Source organism: Aythya ferina (genome assembly GCF_964211825.1).
Source record: "Aythya ferina genome assembly, chromosome: Z".
Lineage (NCBI taxonomy): Eukaryota > Metazoa > Chordata > Aves > Anseriformes > Anatidae > Aythya > Aythya ferina.
This window is the reverse complement of record NC_140299.1, coordinates 65,297,598-65,315,363: the sequence shown is the minus strand read 5'-3', so window position 1 is coordinate 65,315,363 and position 17,766 is coordinate 65,297,598. Positions and strand designations below refer to the sequence as shown.

The window sequence follows — 17,766 nt, the reverse complement described above, 5'->3', positions numbered from 1 at the left end:
TATGACTACTCTGCCATGGACACTCTTTTTGGGACATCACATCCAAAGCCTCTTGCTTGCCCAGACTTCCATGTTGGGGCTCCCCTAGGCACTTATCTGCTGCTTCTGCAAGTATGTCCACAAGCCAGGTCAGTCTTTGTGCTAGGTCTTGAGCACCTCACCAGAACCTCATCCAGCAAAAACCTGACCAAATGTTGTCCTCACTGCTTGGCACCCTCACCAGAAACTGTTTTTTCCCTGCCTACAAAGGGTTGAAGTCTTCTGAATCTTTCCAACTTCCTCCCTCTTGCCACCCCATCCATCAAAGGAAAGCTATACTCCTAAGTGTATGTGATGACTCGTTTACCTGCTGCTCATTACAGTAACTGAGTGTCTTTCCTCTTGCTCTCTTCTGGAATATATTTAAATGTTCCCTAAAATAATCTTGGATCTGGTTCTCAGAGAAAAATAAATTCTCATTTATATTAAGCCATTTAATAGAAGATTTCAGGAGGATGCAGCTAGCAATTTACCATTCAGTGCACAGGCTGTGTTGGTGGGAGGAGTGGAAGATTTCACTCAAAATGGGTTCTGGCATTGTATAAAAAACCTCTTCTGAAGTGAGCTGTCACCTTGTCATTTGTCCATTACATACCTTGCAGGTTTGACATGGCACATGAAGATTTTGTTACATCAGCAATGAACTTTCAGTCATACTAATTTTCATTTGTGATTACTTCTAAAATGTATATACCCACACTACTAGGAGCTTTTTATATTTCTTCCAGTTTTTCTGTAGCCTTGTTTTCTAATTGCGAAATAATTATGAGACAGGTAAAACAGTTTACAAAGGTGAATCTTCACTCTTAATGTTGTATCAATGCCTTGTTTCTGATCTAGAGAATATACTTTATAAGTTTAGTATTTCTTTGTAAGTGGTTAGTAAGTACTTCTAATTACTGATACAGATGATTCAGTTTATTATCCCAGTTTATTGTCCCAGGACACATTTTTGGCTATGAAATATAAATACTAGAAATAAAAGCAAGCTGTTCTAGTTTTCTTCATTTGACAGCTTTTGAATTGCTCTTGATTAGGGCTCTTATAGGCATTAAGAGTTAACATGCCTTTAAATAACTTTAAAAAATAGAAGTGATATTAAGGATGAATATATTTTTCAGCATTGATTTTAGAAGAAAATTTAATCTAGCAAAAGTTCCAGCATATTCTGTTGGGTTTGCAAGTGAGATAACATACATTTTATTTTTCAGTATTATTTTCTAAAAAATTATTTTTTTAAGTAAGAATTCCGAATGAAGTACTTCACCTCTCCGTTAATCCAAAGCAGAATTCTTTACTCCAGAAAAGAAATAAAACAGGGTGCATTGTGACTGGAGTAGAGCTGATTTTCAACTATTTGAATTTGCAATCCAAATTATGGATTCAGGTGTTTATACTTCCTCTTTTTGCTCCTGTATGCATTGCTTTGTTAACAGTGTTTACACAGAGAGTACATGTTGTCTTCACAAGGCTCACTTATGTCTAAAATCATGTCTGTTCTCTACAAAAGACTTCCAGAGGGTTAATGAGGGTTAATTTTAAAAAAATATTAATCTCATCACTGAATTTATTTTTTGTTTGTTTGTTTGTTACTGCATTTATTTATTTATTTATTTATTTTTCCTTTCTGTATGGCTTACCGCACTGTCAGGGCAGCTGAAAACCCACTGTGTAAATTCCTTTGTCTAGTTTTGGTGTAGTGACTCAATTGCTGTTTTTCACCAAAGACATTTAATTTGTTCCATTGTCATGTTTAATACAAAAATGTCATATATGTTGGGTGATTCTGTTGCTTGTGAAAGCTAACACAATGTAAGTGAGATTATCTTTTGAACTGCTGGTCATTGCCTTAGATGGATTGTACTCTCTAAACTAATACTTATTTCTATTTTTTTCTGAAATTTTAGTATTAAAATGAAGGAATGAATGCAGGAAAAGAGTATAAATCTGAGAAGTCAAAAAGCATCAACTTTTCAGTGATTTTTCTTTTCCTTTCTGATAGATAAGATAGACAATGTCCTCCAGGATCTTCTGGGCTCTGCCACAGGTGACCAACAGAGCTTCTGGGTGTCTCACATCTTTTTCAGTTTTATTTCTTGTATTACTGCTGATTCTTACCATTCTTACCTCTTCATTATATTGTAAGAGGGACACTGAAAATTGTTGGGGACACACAGACATCTCTCAGAGCATTTGCAGAAGTGTCAAAACAATAATTTCCAGTGACTCTTAAAAGATCACCTTTCCATGTAAGGTAATGGCAGCAAACAGGTTTGTGTTAGGCCATTTGTGTGGGGGATTATACAAGTGAGAATTTACTTAGTTTCAAATATAGAAAGTGAATGTTAAGAGACCATAAGATAGGATTAAAAAAAAAAAAAAAAAAGCTACTAAATACAGTAAATTAAACAAATCTGAAATTTATTCTTATAACTTTTGTTTTTGTTTTTGTAAGCATAGACTTAACAAGATTTGGGAATCCGTATTTATCATTAATTACTTCTAATAATTTTGACTGCCTCAGGAAGAGCAAACCATTTTTGGCTGCATCAATTTCAGAAAGCAAAGCCAAGTGTCTTTGCTGTGTACCAAGACAGATTGAAAGCCCATCCTACTTGAAAAATGAATTTACAGTGATTTTGGCCTTCTGTTATGTGTAGAGGAGGAAATGCTTGAAGAGATGTTTCAGATGTACAGAGGACCATCTGTGACTTATTTTGCTACAAACTCTTTTAGTTTGAACTATGACTTGGAAAACAAACAAACAAACAAACAAACAAAAACAAAACAAAACAACAACAACAACAAAAAAAAAACAACAACAACACTTTGGAGAGTACCTTAGCAAACTCAGTGGGAACAAAGTAGGTTTAACATTTCAAACATAATTACAATCCACATAGCCCAGAGCATGTACCACCACTTTGTTTGGAATCACAGTTTTGCAGCAGATTTTCTTATATGTTTTATTAACTGAGTTAAATAAATATATCCAGAGGTTTTATTCCTGTTTTCAACTTTGAGGAAGTCCTTCAAAATGACTTAATCTTTTTTTGTGAACTGCCCAAATAACAGCTGGCCCAATAATTTGTGGTGTTTTATTGGCCAGACAAACACTGTGTATGAGGTCTCTGCTTAATATACAAAAGCACTGCCTTGCATATTTTGCACTTTTTTTCAAAAGAATAAGCATTAGAGCTTAATGGTATGTATGCATTCGAATTTTGGGCTTCTTTTATTGACCAGAGTATCTATTTTGTTATGCCAGATGAGCATGGATATTTGTGTTGAATCAGGGGTGGCCAACCAAGTTCACTCAAAAAGCCAATCTGTGCTGGCGAAACTATCAAGATTAGCAAATGATGCTGTTGAATTAAAAAAAAAAAAAAAAAAAAAAAAAAAAAGGAAAAAAAATCACATGACCTAATGTTCATTATTATCCATGTCTTTGAGTATATTTGATTGACATTATGAAGTATCTAAAGTGGAGATGTATTTTGGTTTTGAATTTTTCCTGTTACAAGAAAAGAGATCTGAAACTGGGGTAGTCTGTTGCCTGTGAAATCATCCCATTTTCCTGTTGGAACTCATTGTATTCTGCTACCTATGTACCTGAAGTAATTCCTTACTATATTTTTTTTTACATGTATTGATAAGTCTATCTGTGCTAATGATTGAGAGAAATAAAATTTCTTAAAGGCTAAGCTCAGCCTTTCTGCTGAGCTTATGTTTGACTGTCCTATCCAGTTGTATATAAAATTGTAAATTGTTAGAGGTGGATGAGGAGAAAAACGTTATCTCTAAATTTATAAAAAATTATTGTTTCATCCAAGTCTAGACTTCTGGGTATTCAGCTCAAAATGGTTAAACAGACTATGGAATTAAGGTGATCTGTGGCGGACCTGCAGAACAAGAAGCTGAACTGTTGATCTTCATTTTTTTCCAAGAAAAGCCCCATTTTCTGTTTTCTTTCAGATGTGATGTTTTGTCACACCAACATAAAAAATAAAACTCCAACTCAAAATAAATTCAAAGACATCATTTTGAACATCTAAGGAAAACATTAATTGTGATTGTCTCTGATATTTCTGCTTCTTAAACATCAGTCACATATGGTTTGTTACAGTTGGAGTGGTAGATATGTGGGAGTAAGACAGACCATAAGTGTGCTTTAAGAGAGGAAGCACAAGAGCAGCATCTTTATATAGAGTTATTTGAAGAAACTGCTGAAAAAAAAACCTTGGCTGCTTAAATGCAGGCTTGTAAACTTCGTATATATTTGCAAAAATTTTAGCTTCTTGTATTCTGTATGTCTTTTTCTAAACTATAAGCAAGTGTGTTCTAATAGTGTATGTAACTCTTCACAAATCAGTGCTGTATCAAGGGTTACATTTGTACACTGTATTTTGTTGTATCCCCTCCAAGCTTCTTGTGCACCCCCAGCCTCCTCGACGGGTGTTATGAGAAGCTGAAAAACCTCTTACTCTGTTTAAGCACTGCTCCGTAACAACTAAAACATTGGTATGTTACCAACATTATTTTCCTCCTAAATCCAGAACACAACATGATACCAGCTACTATGAAGAAAATGAACTCTACCCCAGTTGAAAAAAGGATAATTTGTAATAGAATTTGTACTTCTCCAGAAAATAAGTAGCACTTTCCGTAAGGAGGTTCTTCCATCTTTCTTCAATGTAAATATCACGTCAGGCTGATCTCTTTCACATATACTGTTGCTGAAAGTTAAAATAATATGAATGTGCTAGGAAATTTACTGATGTTTAGCCATGTTTAATTTTTGTTTTCTTTTCATCTTCCTATCTAAGAATATATTGTTTTATTTTCTAAATATCTTACTCTGTGTCCACCTAATTTCCTCCTGGTAAAGAGGATTTTTATTTTATTTTTATTTCCCTTTGGGAACTCTAGAAAGGAGCTGGGTGAATCTTGGTAAATGAGTGTGTGGTACTTTCATGTTTTTTAATTTTAATTTTAATTTTAATTTTAATTTTTATTTTTATTTTTATTTATTTATTTTTATTTTTATTTTTTCCAACATATGAAGTCTCAGATGGTAGATGCTACCCTTTCTGCTGTGACTTGTGATGGAAAAGGTCTTAAGCCAGTGATGCAGAAGTCTTCTGAGAGGCTTCTGGAGTGCAGAGTGACTTGCAGTACACACCTTCCTATTGCTGTATGGCCTCTGGGCCTTTCTTTCACTGATTGATTTCTGACCAAGATTCAGCTGTGATCTACTCAATAATTTTTAGCAGCTAAGCATTCCTAGTGACAAAAACTGTATTTCCCACTCTTCAGAACCATAACACAAAACCTTCTCCTTTAGTAATGAAAACGTGAGTATTACAGCATATTAGTAGTTAGTTATTTTAGTATATTAGTGTATTTGTACATTATACAATATACAATATATAATATATAATATATAATTAGTATATTAGACAACTAGTATACCACAGAATTGCTGTGACCTACAAGTCATATTAGCATGTTTCATGAGAAAAGGACAGTTTTGGTAATCTCCACATCTCTACTGGCAGTGAAATCTGTTTTTACTCTTCTGTGGCAAAATGTTTGTGCCAAGTGACAAAGAAACAAGTAAATCCCATCAAACATTTGTTAGAAAACAGCATGTTGTCAGTTAGAATCATGAATTATTTCATCCCTCAGTAGGCAAACCAGAAAGGCTGTGCCAAAACATTTACAGATACTTTTTGATGTCTTTTAGGTATTCTTGGCTTGCAAAGTAGGCCTAATCCTATAGGACTAGTGGACTGCTTGAGTAATTTGAAATAGAAGGATCAATAAATGTCAAGGAAAAGCAGAAGTATTGATAGTTGCATTATGTGCTACATGACTTCTTTCACCTTTTTCTTTTTCTTTTTCTTTTTTTCTTTTTCTTTTTCTTTTTCTTTTTCTTTTTCTTTTTCTTTTTCTTTTTCTTTTTCTTTTTCTTTTTCTTTTTCTTTTTCTTTTTCTTTTTCTTTTTCTTTTTCTTTTTCTTTTTCTTTTTCTTTTCTTTTTCTTTTTCTTTTTCTTTTTTTCTTTTTCTTTTTCTTTTTCTTTTTCTTTTTCTTTTTCTTTTTCTTTTTCTTTTTCTTTTTCTTTTTCTTTTTCTTTTTCTTTTTCTTTTTCTTTTTCTTTTTCTTTTTCTTTTTCTTTTTCTTTTTCTTTCTTTTTTTTCTCTTTCTCTTTCTCTTTCTCTTTCTCTTTCTCTTTCTCTTTCTCTTTCTCTTTCTCTTTCTCTTTCTCTTTCTCTTTCTCTTTCTCTTTCTCTTTCTCTTTCTCTTTCTCTTTCTCTTTCTCTTTCTCTTTCTCTTTCTCTTTCCCTTTCCCTTTCCCTTTCCCTTTCCCTTTCCCTTTCCCTTTCCCTTTCCCTTTCCCTTTCCGTTTTTTTTTTTTTTTTTGTCCTAAATGAACAAGTGGAAACCTGCCAGTTCACTTATCATCCTTCCTTCCTAGCTCCAGGCTGAATGAGAAAAGGTTATACCAGTCAACTGGAAGATATATTCTGGGCAGAATTGTTTTCAAATTATTATGTGTCACTTTAACACATGTAATGTAGAATAAAACAAAACAACTAACCAAACAAAAAACAAACAAACAAACAAACAAACAAACAAAAACAAAACAAACAAAAACAAACAAACAAAAAGCAAACAAAAAACCACATCTAAGTTCTGAAAATTAAACATAAAGCCCTGAAGGTATTAAATAATACCAGGTACAAATCATTTAAAGCATTTAACTATTCTGTGTGAACTTTCACTTGTTCTGTGAATAAAATCCTTTTCGCTGAGGGAAAAAAAGACTTCTTCCACTGGTGTGTAAATCATGCCATATACTCAAAGAAGTTTTTTGTTTGTTTGTTTGGTTGGTTGATTTGGTTTGATTTGTTTGTTTGTTTTTATTCAGTGAGTGTAGGTTCACATGAATTTGTGATAAATGTGTCTGTTTTCTGTTATAGATTCAGCTTCAGGAATTGACTGAGTAAACCATATTAAATACTATTTTTTACAGAATGAAAAAACCCTGACACATGCTGGGGTGTTTAGGGGTGCAGGAACTTTCTAACCTATCAGATCTTCCAACTCTTTGAGTGTCTGCCAACAAATAGGGAGCATGAAGATACCTTCAGTGAATGCAGGGCAGTGGTGGAGAAGTATTTATATTACCCATAAAGTAAAAGGTCCAGCATTGACAGAACCTTTCCAACAGCAGACATTGGATCTGAAATTCTCTTGCAAAATATTGCAAATACAAAGCTACTACATGCTTAGTATTTTTATTTAATTACTTGCTCAATATGGTATCAAGATACATGCCTTGTCCTTTGCAAAGAAAGATAGCTCAGATTTTGTATTGTGTACTAGCACAGAGAAGCTGATTTCCTTTCTGTGGATAATTTCTTGCTTTTTCTGAGCATGATAGTCAAATGCAAGATAAAATATAGTCCTAAAGCTAATGGTTTGAGATGATAGCTGTTCTGGTTTCTAGTAAATATGTATCCAAAATGAAGAAAAACCACTCTTCCAGCATTCTTTAGTGAGTACTTGCCTTATGAAAGATGTTTCATAACATATCCAACTGATGAAAAGAGAAATAGGCTTCCCAGCCATGTGTTCTCCCATGGCATGACCAATTCTATCATAAGAGATGTTTTAAAATATTGTCACAATTTTCCAACATGTAAGAGGATGAGTGACCAAAAAAGTTTAATGAAAATATAAAGGGTCGTATATAGAAAAATGATGTGATAAAAATGTTTCAAATAGTCAAAGATGCAGAACAGAGATAGCTCAGAAAACAAAAAAAGTCAGAGGAAATTTAAAACTTATTCCAAATATTCCCAGAATACGTCATTAGGAGTTTTACCAGTTTTCCACTCCTTTCTTTTTAACATTTTGGCATCAGCATTTTTATATTTTTAAGAATGATAATTCCTAATGTAAAACATTGACTTCTACTGTGTCAAGATACACTGGTAACTTTAGTTGCCTAGATTTCAGCTGTGTTGGTAACACGTAGTACCAAGAAAAAAGCATTAATTTCCTGTTGTAAGTCCTACAACTTTCTTCTTTCAAATCTGAACTGTTTGGGACATTTTAAGAAAAACAATACAGCAATTTGGTCCTTAGTTCATAGGAAACAGACTTCTACAAACATGTTATTTAAGCAGTATGCATTCAGTTCAAAAAGTGCATTTCATAAATATTTTCATCCTATGCTCTGACATAATTTGAAGACCTCTATTTAGGAGTAGATTTAGAGAGCTATATATAGGACTCCTTTTAGAGAAATCTCTAGGGGTAGAACAACAGAGGATTTGATGATTAACTTAATCACATTAGGAAAGATTAACAAGATGATAAGAATAATATTACTGTAGAAACTAGTACATGCTGTCAAAATATAAATAAACTGTGATGTGTAAACTAAAAGATTAAAAATATATATTTTTAGATATTTTAAATTTGCACACCATTTACAATCTCCTTCAAATCTTTAAGAAAGAAAAACAACTCCAATAAGCAATTGGGAATTCTTGTTTTCTCATTGGCAAATAAAGTATTTACAGACTGAAACAGTAGGATAAGGCTATCACACAGAAATTGGTATATTGAAGGTTCTGAGAAAAAAATAGGAAGAATTAGAAGAATTCTAATTGTGGTGGATTTGTTAACATTCCGCGCTGTTTACATGTATGTTCCATATGGCTTTATGTAGCCAAAACATCGTCGGAGAAGTAAAATGCTTGGTAAAAACATTGTTCTTGCACTTGACAGAATTACTGTAGTCACTTTTATCTGAAATGTTCTGGCTTCTGACAGAAAATGCTTATCTTCTGAAATCCATGGTTTAAATTTATTCCTAAAAATATAGGGATGGTGAACATTTCTTGGACATCAGCAGCCAAAAAAAAGGTCTCCAAAACATCACCTTGCCTTTCAATAATTCCTTCTTTAATTGACAGAAGTTGCACAGTAATACATCTGATTTGAAAGGACTAAGAAAACACAGGGGAAAAACAAAACAAAACAAAACAAAACAAACAAACAAAAAAAAAAAAAACAAAACAATAAAGTAGTCTATATCTGAATGTAAGTATTTCTGTATCTTTCAGGTGTAACTGAGTAGCTGAAATAGATATGAAATAGATACTGCTACTATTTAATAGCATCTAGAAAATATGTGCAATAAGTTTAGGAGGATTTATTATCAGGTGACTTTTTATTATTTTTTTACTAGTAATATTTCTCATACTCTATATACAAATAACAGATTAACTGGTGCTCTGACTGCCAGCATACTTTCTCCAGTTAACAGCATATGTCCAAATTATTCTGTTTGTGCTAAAATGGTCCAAATAATGGATATTTTAATTAGGCTACTATTTCAGGTGCTTTTATCAGGCTTTTAAAATGATTTAGGGTTTTGTATAGCTAAGTATTAATCAAGTACATCTCTCTCAATTGAATGTGAAGCTGATTCCTCTTCTTTCTTCTTCTTCTTAATGAATGGGAGTAGATGCAGCATAGAAAGTTGCACTTACCATGTCATGTTCTGTGGTCATTGGCAGTCACCATTGAACTTGTCAGTTAAAATTTGATAAATGTCTTCTATATAATTTTTTTGATATATTCCTAACTCTATAAAATAAACATATATTTATTATTCTTTAAATATTGTAATTTGAACCTGACTATCTCTGTATTTTTAAACTAAATTTGTTTATTTAACTAAGATTAAATAAATGTTCTCTTTTAGAATTTTATTGTTTTGTGATAAACCTGTAAACAATTGTGCAACTCATAACCAGTGTATGCATAGCTATCTCATAGAACTAGGGTGAAAGGGTAGATCTTTTTAGTAGCCTTTTTTTCTTAATATTCTCCATCTGCAGCTTCTGTATAGCACTCTGTGCAGTGGCACTGTGGTCACTGCCACAATGAAGAGAAGGATGAAAGGATGTGATTCTATGAATCTATGTCTTGGTACAGTAGACCAGACCCACTTTCGTTCTCAAGAAAACTGTGTGACAAACAGAGAGAAAACAAAAAGAGATGGTTTGGTGATAAGAAAATCATAGAAGTAAAACATAATTAAGAATAATAGATAAGTGATTTTGAATGGGGAAAACAATGACATTGATTTATTTGGGTCTCTTTTTTTTGGTACTGAATACTGATACTGTAGAAGGAAGACTGATCCAGTGACGTCACAAAAACTAAGGAAAGGGGAGGAGAGTGAATGTAAGTGAACAAAGCTGTCTCCTGTAGATTGTCTGAACCCTTGCTCCCTTGCAAGGACAATAGTTTTGCACTATGAGGATATTGACAAGTCAGGCTCTGTTGAAGGGGTTTTATAATGATGAATTAAATGTCATTATTTGAATGCAGATCTTCCCTGTCAAAATACTACTATCTACAGAAATAAAAACTGGAACACATTTTTCCAAGGACTTACGTATTTTCCTCACTTCTTCATCTGTATGACAATGATTTGTAGCTATTGATGTGTTATTATATTATTGGGAGGGGTGGGAAGAGGGACTGCTTTTTCTGTTTTTAATGCACATTGTCCACTTACAGAATATCATTTAGCAAGCTTAATCTTAACCTTCTAATCTGAACAAATTATTTACTTAATGTGAAGAGGTATATCACATTTTTCACAGCAATGCAATTTGTGCTTTTTAGCAGAGATATCATTAAGAAACAAAAGGAAGATTTTTCTTCTTTGGCAGAGCATTGATGAAATAAAGGTGGATGTCATGGTCATACAACTGGGAATAGATCATTTTGTGTGGGTTGATGATTGAATTAGAGAGATGGTAGAGGAATCCAAGTGTAGCTGCTACACTATTTACTGGTTTTGTAGTCATGATACTGGATATGTTCATATGAACATATATTCAAGCCAGAGAAAAATAAAAATAATTTATTGCTTTTCATGAGGGTAGCTATTCAACATTGTATTTTTAAATATTCTGCATTCAGAATAAATTTGAGGAACAACTGTTTACTGACAGAGAATAAGCACTATTTATAGATAGAAACATAGAATCATTCAGGTTGGAAGAGACCTCTAAGATCATCTAGTCCAGCCTTTAACCTGGTACTGATAAGCCCACAATTAATCCATTACACTAAATCCTATATCTACACATTTCTTGAAGGTCTACAGGGAGGGTGACTCAACTCTACAGGGAGGGTAGCCTATTCCAATGCCACACAACACTTTCTGTGAAGAAATTTAATATCCAGCCTAAACCTCCCCTGGTACAACTTGATGCCATTTTCCCTTGTCTTATCACTTGGTGCTTGGGAGAAGAGCCCAATCCCCATCTCTGTATAGCATCCTTTTAAGGTAATTGCAAAGTACAATATGGTCTCCTTCTTTTCTCAAAGCTAAACAACCCCAGCTCCCTCAGCTGCTCTTCACAAGAAGTTTTCTAGACCCTTCACCAGCTTCGTTGCCCTTCTTTGTACACGCTCCAGCACTTTGAAGTCCATCTTGCAGTGAGGGGCCCAAAACTGAGTATGGCATTTGAGGTGTAACTTCATCAGTGCTGAGTACAGGGTAATCACTTCCATAGTCCTGGTGGCCACACCATATCTGATACAAGCCAGGATGCTTCTTGGCCACCCAAATACACTGCTGACTCATATTCAGCTGGCTATCAAGCAATACCTCCAGATCCTTTTTTTCTTTCCAGACACTCTTCCCCCAGCCTGCAGCATTGCATGGGGTTGTTGTGCCCCAAGTGCAGGATCCAGCACTCATCCTTGCTGAACATATTTGTTTAACTTATTACAATATTTGCAGAATATATTTCTTTTTTGATTATTATTACTTTTACTTTTGTGAAGTTGTTGTACAATATCTATCCTTTTCCGTGAGCATTAAGCAGAATTCTAGGGCAATACCATCATTTATATATATATATATATTTTAATGAATCATTCTCCCGAGTTGTAATTGAAGACAAAAATTGTGACAACTGAAAATGTTTTGTTTGTTTTCAGTGATATGAAGAATGTCCTCAGTTAAAAAATACACTTCTAATAGATATATAGGATATTCACCTTTCTGATTTCTGTAAGCCAAACCAAAAATAGTTGATTAGTAAAAAATTCCACCCCTGTATCCAGTTTTGCCACAAATGTGTTCTACCATGTCTATTAGATTGTTGGGCTAAATAGGGTAGTTGTTGCAATCTTTAAAGTGACTTTTTTCTAAACAAATTATATTTTACTTTAGTTTTGGGAAAAAAAAAAAAAAAGTTTCATATGACACCAACTTCACACTCCTTCTCCTCCTCTCCTCTCCTCTCCTCTCCTCTCCTCTCCTCTCCTCTCCTCTCCTCTCCTCTCCTCTCCTCTCCTCTCCTCTCCTCTCCTCTCCTCTCCTCTCCTCTCCTCTCCTCTCCTCTCCTCTCCTCTCCTCTCCTCTCCTCTCCTCTCCTCTCCTCTCCTCTCCTCTCCTCTCCTCTCCTCGAGTCTCCTCTCCTCGAGTCTCCTCTCCTCGAGTCTCCTCTCCTCGAGTCTCCTCTCCTCTCCTCGAGTCTCCTCGAGTCTCCTCTCCTCGAGTCTCCTCTCCTCGAGTCTCCTCTCCTCGAGTCTCCTCGAGTCTCCTCGAGTCTCCTCTCCTCTCCTCGAGTCTCCTCGAGTCTCCTCTCCTCTCCTCGAGTCTCCTCTCCTCTCCTCGAGTCTCCTCTCCTTGAGTCTCCTCTCCTCGAGTCTCCTCGAGTCTCCTCGAGTCTCCTCTCCTCGAGTCTCCTCTCCTCTCCTCGAGTCTCCTCTCCTCGAGTCTCCTCTCCTCGAGTCTCCTCGAGTCTCCTCTCCTCTCCTCGAGTCTCCTCTCCTCTCCTCTCCTCTCCTCAAGTCTCCTCTCCTCTCCTCGAGTCTCCTCGAGTCTCCTCTCCTCGAGTCTCCTCGAGTCTCCTCTCCTCTCCTCTCCTCTCCTCTCCTCTCCTCAAGTCTCCTCTCCTCGAGTCTCCTCTCCTCTCCTCTCCTCGAGTCTCCTCTCCTCGAGTCTCCTCTCCTCATCATTTTTCTCTCTCTCTCTTTTTTTTTTTTTTTTTTTTTCTCCCATGCTGAACAAAGAAAACTGTCCAGTCATTATGAAGAAGAGGAAATGTTAATGAAGGGCTAGATTTATAAGACTAATGGCAAAGAAGTAATTTCTCTTCTTGCAGTAGGGCAGCTCTAGCTGTAAATTACCAACACTGGAAGAGGAAGTTCTTATTCTCTTTTTCAGGAAATGTTAGTTTATAATGGTAACCCAAGCTAATGCCCTAGCTATCAGAAGGTAAGTATTCCGTGTTCTCATTTTCACATGCTGCTTTATCTTGTCTAATAAATAAAGTAAGTAAACAAAATAAGACAGGGAATCTCAGCACTGAGTTGGAGCATTATTCTCTTATACTGCCTCAAGGACTATTTTAGTGCTTTATGCAAATTACAACTGTGTCACAAAAGGAAACATTTAAGATCCAATACAAAATACTGCATAGTATTTTAGTGATTAGGAAACTTGTCTGTCAGGTTAAGAAGCTCCTGATGAGATGTACTTCCTATTTAATTTGAGAACAGGGACTATAATCCAGATTTTCAGGTTCAATTAAGCTTCAATTCTAGAAGTTCCTCAAATACATCAATATTTTGCTTATTAAAATCTTGAGTTCATTTCATTTTATGCCTATAGGCATATTGTTAAACTGAGTTGGTGTTTTAGGGAGATTAGCACCTAAAAACTCATCACTTTAAGACCTGTATACAACCCAGGAGCTCGGACAGTAATGATCAGTTTCTCAAGTGTCATAATCTAATGTGATTCCAAAGATACCAGTGAACTAAGCGCATTTGCCCTGGCAGAGAACTAAAGCATGTATCAGTAATAAAGTACAACTATAAAAGCTCAAGGTTCGGAATACCAAAATTCTTTCAACTCTTGTTTACATGAAGAATGGAATGATTGTTCAAACTTCTGCTTTGTTTACTACTAACTTTATCCATTCAAAGTAACATTTTTATAACTTCGTCCTTGTCTTCTTTTCTTTTTCACAGCACCTTCAGGCTTGAAGGAATATCTATCTGGAGGCACGTCAGTTAATTTCTTGCATATCAAATTCATCATTGTGACTTCTTGCACGCCAGATCTGAAAAGTAATCAGGAGCCTGACCTTCCATGGAGCATGGGAAAGCCCTTCAAGTCAGAGCACAATGAATCACGAGTGTAATCTGTATTGAGTCGACTGTCTCAGATCAGAGGGCTGCAAGCTGAGTCCTGGCAAAAGCCACAGCCTTAAATTCCAGTTAGTGGAAAAGAAGACTAAAGAGGACTAAAAATCTTGCCCCATTTCAGAAACTGCTCTCCAAGCCTGACACTTGAGTTCTGTGCTGAGCAACCAGAGTAACAAACGATGAGTTTTTCATGGGTCAAGCCAGCATCCAAAAATATTTCAATATGTAGCCAAAAGGAGAAATGAAGCACTTAGGTGATAGCAGGATATGAATGCATTTACTGCAACAGAGGAATGTTACTGTCTATGGGGAAAGAAGATCTCTGTCATCCCTTGTACATATTCAAAGCCATACAGGAACAGGGCATCAGTGATGTTAAATTGCTTAAAAGGATGCTGTCTCCTGTCCTCCATCCAACTTTGAAGAAGTTCAGCTGTTAGAGATTGCATCTCAATGCACTTCTAGTATTTGCACTGTCACCTCCATTCAGGGTAATGACGTGTGCCACTGTTTGCACAGACAGCCCCAGGAGATTTTTGACCACAACAAGCTATATTTTGCTGGGGCTTCAAAAGGAATATAAAAGTTAGAACTGAAGAAAAACATTTGTGCGCGCTTTCACTATGGGGATCTCTTCACTGAAAGGACTATGGTCCTTTCTTAGGTTTAAATAAATACATACATATACATACATATATATATATGTATATATATGAAAAAGCATCAACATTATAAGGTGTGTTTAAAAAGGGGATATAATCTTTTTTAATACCATCCATTTTTTATCATATTAGCAGCCAAGAAATTTAATCTATTGAAGTATACACCCAAACCGTTCCTGTTGAACACTGACATTATAGTCCCAGTTACTGTTAAAGAAAAGAAGTCATTTGTAATATGTATTTGACATAATTTTTTTCTAACCATTTGTCTATACTTCATGGAGAAATTGAACAGACAAGCAACATTCTCAGTTTATTTTTCTAAATAAATGTCTTGTTTATATTATTTGCAGTCACTTATTTTGGCTGATTTTCATTATCTTCAAAATATGATTTAAAGACAGAACCAGAACACAGAAATCATTCATTCATGTTAAGCTGTAATGATTTGCTGACCAAAAGCTTTAATATAAATATTGTAATTTGTAAAATGATGAAGTATATTTATACCGGCAAATATGTATGGTAAACAAGAGGAGGTATTTTAACTCTTAATTTCAGAACATAGTTTATTTTAATATCCACATGAAGAAATCTAAATATATAATGGGATAAATTTTTTATTATCAGTAAGTTTTAGCAAGTAAAATTTGGATGTTTAAATGAAAGGAATGTAGTCTAATAATAGTAGTTTCCCAAATTACACAGAAATCTTTTATCAACTTTCTCATATTATTCAAAAACTATTTTTGTTGTTGATTTTTTTTTATTTGTTTGTTTGTATGTGTTAGTATACTGAAAAGGCCATGAAGATGATACCATTTGATCACAAAAAAATGAGAAGTTATAGGATAAGAGGTTGTTCCTTAGAACAGTCTACAGTTTACAGTTAAGAACAGTTATTTTTATTCATCTACTGCAGTGATTTGTTATCAAGTTATTGAAGATTTCAATGCTAGCACTCTTTTGAATAAAAATATTTTCCTTTTTCCTTAGTCCGTTAGCCTGTGTGTAATTTTAAGAGAAAAGTAAAACGTGATTCCCTATTCACTTAAAGCATTCATCTTAAATCAAGTCTTGTGTATCTGATTTATAAAGCTGAAGAGGTTTTTTGTTGTTGTTATTGTTGTTTTGTTTTTTCTTTAATTCCATTGCTTTTTGAAACCTATTAAGTGCTCACTAAGAGAAAAACGTTCTTTCAAAAACAACAACAAATGGAAAATCCAAGCCATTTTTCACCTGTGGGTTAACCTTGTAATAGGCAGATGTTTTAAAAATGTATTGCTCTGCTCTAGTGTACTAACAAGTGTATGCGTGTGTTTGTGTGTGTGCACGCATGCGCATCCCTACCTGCTGATGAATGCCAGCTCTGCTGAAGTAAGTGCCCCAAGTCCTGTTATTGCAGGAGATGCTCATGTTGTATACTTTGGAAAAAGACTTGAGTGCTGTCTTTGCTTGTGACTCTGAAGCCATAAATAGATTTACAGTTTTTTGTGAATTAAACAAATGAATTAATTAAGAGAATATTAGTCTACCTTACTGGGCAAAACTCGGAATCATCTCATGGTTTGACTCTCTTTTTCACGGAAAGCTGGAGGTCAATTTCCACTGGTGCAGTTGATAAATGAAACCTTTGTATCTGCTAAAGAATGATGATTGGTGTTTTTTGTTTGTTTGTTTGTTTGTTTTTCCCACATATTTTATCTTACGGTTTGCTTAAAAGCATTTAAATATGACTTTACTTATTTGTCATCAGAGTCATGTATTTGGATGCACAGCTTGCATGGGTTTCATTATGTACACTCTTTGGATAGCCTGTGTTTTAAAACTGGGGATCTTACTCCTTCAGACTAATATTCAGAGTTGTTTAATGAAGGGACATTATCAAAATAGTAAGAAAATTTCAGAATGATAATTTGAGCACTTTCATTATCATCTAATAATATTTGGAAAATCTCTTTTTTATTTTTATTATTATTTTTTTTTTTTTTGTGAACAGAATGCATTCATCTATATTTGAAAATAGCCCAATAAAAGTCTCATGAAATAATTAATTACTACTTGCTAATACTTTTCTGCTGTGCTAAGTTCTAGATCAGCTCCTGTGTGAAAATGTTTTTACACACATCACCCGAAACAGTGTAAAATTTTCTTCAGAAAAAAGCAACAGATGAAAAATAGTAACCTCAGACAGGTTTTATACTATGTGTGCAATGCAAAAATGATAAATATATGAGATGTGGACTGAAGCATATATAGTTGTCAGAAGACACTGCAAATCATGTTTTACATCCATGATTTTAGTAGTTTACAACTGTAGTTTACAACTCCAAGTTAACTGGGGGTTTCCTGCTGGACAGCAAATTTCAGTGCATATACACATGCACATGAGAATACACATATTGTGTCTTATTTTGCCAGCAGTGGGGCTGAGGTAAACCTAGATTCCTTGACATTTTAGAATTAAATTTTTAAGTCTCGAGGTAGGTATTCGGTATTGTGATATACATTGAGCTGATGTCTACATATTATGCAGATGTTCCTCTGAGATAACAGTTCAACACAGGAAAATAAAATGTTAGTGGGATTTCAGATTATTATTTTTTTATCCGATTTTCTTCAGTGTTTGCAAATAATTAGAACTGAAGTATTTTTTTTTTTCATATATTTTTAAACCAGAGGAGACAATTATCTAATTCTGCATACTGATGCCATGAAAGCCAAAAATGTTATTTTTCCCATTATCTTAGGCTAAACATTTTGACAAAAACAGCAGAATGTTTTCAATGAAGGTAATG

At 34.5% G+C, this 17,766-nt stretch overlaps 1 protein-coding gene across 2 annotated transcripts in view; it reads left to right on the top strand.

The window, feature by feature from the left end:
• Positions 1-17,022, top strand: part of PRR16 (proline rich 16) — a 172,471-nt gene extending 155,449 nt beyond the window's left edge. For both annotated transcript variants that reach the window (XM_084503010.1, XM_084503011.1), the window contains one exon: positions 14,130-17,022. The gene's annotated coding sequence lies outside the window, so the exon portion shown is untranslated. The remainder of the gene's footprint in view (positions 1-14,129) is intronic.
• Positions 17,023-17,766: the final 744 nt, after the last annotated feature.